This window comes from Mus pahari, chromosome 6, assembly GCF_900095145.1.
Source record: "Mus pahari chromosome 6, PAHARI_EIJ_v1.1, whole genome shotgun sequence".
In the NCBI taxonomy this organism is placed as follows: Eukaryota; Metazoa; Chordata; class Mammalia; order Rodentia; family Muridae; genus Mus; species Mus pahari.
Window position 1 is genome coordinate 101,603,059 of NC_034595.1, and position 3,196 is coordinate 101,606,254.

Genomic DNA, 3,196 nt, shown 5'->3' on the forward strand with positions numbered 1-3,196 from the left:
TTGCTGTCCTCAGGGTGGGCCTCAGAGGGTCAGAGCCTCCCTGACTGTGCTAACAGCTGTCTCCATGCTCCCTGCAGAGGCTGGGGTTCTAATCTCAGAGCTTTCTGGAAAGGATAGCGCTGGGGTCTTTGGGAGGTTCGTTTGTGAGGGCGGAATCAGGTGACTTTGTCCCTGGCTGGGCTTTCTCCCTGAACTTCAGGCCTCCTGTGAGCACCCTCGCCCTTTGCTGGAAGGCTAGAAGGTCAAAGGGGGTCTGCAGCCCAGAGCCATGCGAACACATTTGGGCTCTTAGCTTTATAAACAAACTCGTAAACATTCCTTACCCTCTGAAGGGCACCTCTGCCAGCTGGGCCCAGACTTTTCCGACTCACTTCTAAATCACCCAGCTGCCAATTTTCCAGTTGCAAGAGGGGAAAACTTCACAAACTGCTTGCTTCCACCTGACCTGTGGAGGAGGAGGGTGAAGCCATGGCAAGTCGGAAGTTATGAACACAACACGTTTATAAAATGCCAACCACCGAGGCCTCGCCAGCGAGCTTAGCCAGACTGCAAGTGGCAAAAGTGACAGCCCTGTGTGGGTGGATGGGCGGGTGGGTTCAGGTCACATAGCAGAAAGGCTGAGATGGGATGACAGGAGAGACCTGGGGACACACAGAGGCTCCAGGGCACACAGATTTCCATCGGATAACATGAGCCTCCAGAAAGGCCATAATCAGAAAGCCACGCTGTGTGGTGATAGTGGCCTGGGATCCCAGCACTTCAGAAGCTGAGGCAGGGGGATTGAGAGCTTGGATTACATAGTGAGAGTCTGTTTCTGCAGGTAGGCGAACAGATGGGCAGATGGGTGGACAGATGGACAGACAGACAGATGGGGTGGGATTGTGGGTAGGTAGATAGAGAGGAGCTGAGCATTTTTAAATGCTGAAAGCACATCACCCTGCCCTCTGCCCCCATTCCCTGCCTTCCAGAAACAATGCAAAACAATCATGTCTTAATTTTGCCTTCATGTAATTTTTATCACTTATCAAGTATGAAAGCAAATTTTCTTACTTATATTTATGTAGTTAAACTAGTTTTACTATTCAAATGTATTTATTTACTCAAATAAAATAGCTCAAATGTAGCCAAATAATATTTGAAATTTACTCTTTGAAATCTTCAGATATCGATACAATGTATTTTGAGCAAGTCCATCCACTGTGATTTTTTTTCCTCCTCTTTTGGAGCCAGTCAGACATAGCCAAGGCTAACCTCAAGCTTGCTGCATGACAGAGGAGATGACCTTAAGGGCTGACTTCGTCTCTGCTCCTGCATGTTGAGGTTGCAGGCCTGTGCTGGCTTATGCTTTGCTGGGAGTCAGACCCGGGGCTTTGTCCAGCCAGGCAGTGCTCCACAGACCAAGCCATGCCCCCAACTCTATGTGTCCTTAAAGAAAACTTGGTAATGAATTTATTTTATGTGTCTGTGTGTTTGGTTTTTCTGAATGTATGTGTGTGTGTGTGTGTGTGCCACACTTGGGCCAGGTGGAAGTCAGAAGAAGGTACTGGATTCCTTGGAGCAGGAGTTATGGGTGGTTGTGATCCGCCATGTAGGTTCCGGGAACTGAACCCTTTAGAAGAGCAGCCAGTGCTCTAACTACTGAGCTATCTCAGCCCACTATTTGTCTGTTGCTAGCCTCGGGACTCTTGTTAGATACAGTCATTCTAAGAGTGGATTAGCTCTTCACTCTCTTTGTATCCATTAAAAGGTTGTAACTGGATAGTTTTATGTCAACTTGACACAGCTAAACTCATCAGAGAGAAGGGAACCTCAGTTAAGAAAATGTCTCCATAAGATCAGGCTGTAGGCAAGCCTACAGGGTGTTTCTTTAATTAGTGATTGACAGGAGAAGACCCACCCCATTGTGAGTGGGGCCACCCCTAGGCTGATGGTCCTGGGCTCTATAAGAAAGCAGGCTGAACAAGCCATGGGGAGCAAGCCAGTAAGCAGCACCCCTCCACGGCCTCTGCATCCGCTCCTGCCTTCAGGTTCCTGCCTATTTAAGTTCCTGTCCTGGCTCCCTTCAGTGACGACAGTGTGACCCTTTCCTCCCATCTTGCTTTGGTCACAGTGTTTGATCACAGCAATAATAACCAGAAGGTTTATTCTTTTAAGTCTATGTTTGTGTCTGGGTGTAGGTCTGTCTGTGTGAATGCAGGTGCCCTCAGTGGCCAGAGACATCAGACAGCCTACAGGCGGTTGTAAGGTTCTGGGGACTGAACTGGGGTCCCTGCAAGAACAGTAAGTACCCTTGGAGCCATCCCTCCAGCCTCTGTTCCCTTGCTTTCTTGATAGAGTTCTTTGTTGCACAAGAGTTTCTAGTTGGTGGGCTCAGTGTCCCTCCCGGTCCTCCTCTGTGCCTGTGCTTTGGAAGGGTGTATCCAAGGTAACCAAGTCTGGAGCCTGTGTCTCCTTTGAAGTATTGTGTGATTCTGGCTCCTACAGTTAATGATGATGCCCCAGTCGCTGAGGCCTTCATAAACACTAACATAAGCTGGCCAAACGCTGGGCCCTAAAGTCTTAAAGGGTCAGGCAGTGATGGCACATGCCTTTAATCCCAGCACTCGGGAGGCAGAGACAGGCAGATTTTTGAGTTCAAGATCAGCCTGGTCTACAGAGTGAGTTCCAGAACAGCCAGGGCTACGCAGAGAAACCCTGCCTCAAAAAACCAAAAAACCAAAACCAAAACCAAAACAAACAAAAAAGTCATAAAGGAGTCAAATTATGCACAGAGTATTCTCTGAAAAGAATAAAATAAGCTAGAAATTTACCTATGAATGAGGGGGGGGGGTGCCGTCGATACTGAGGTAGGCCATGTTTTCACCCTGCCACCCAGAGCTGTAGACACGAAGCTTATGAGTTTGATGCCAGCTTGAGATAGGTAGCAAGACTCTACTGGAAATAAGAGGTGATGCTAGCAAGGTGGCTCAATTCATAAAGCGCTTGCTTCATAAAAATGAGGACAGAACGCACATGAGAAGCTAGACACAGACATGAACGCATGGCCAGACGTGACTCCTGGAGAATTCTAAATCCAGCCAGAGTGACCACGAAGAGAGACAGCACAATTATTATTCTAACCGACTATGTTATCAAAATCAAGAGAATCATATGATCATCTCAAAAGAGGGAGAAAGTTGGGTGTGGTGCACACCTT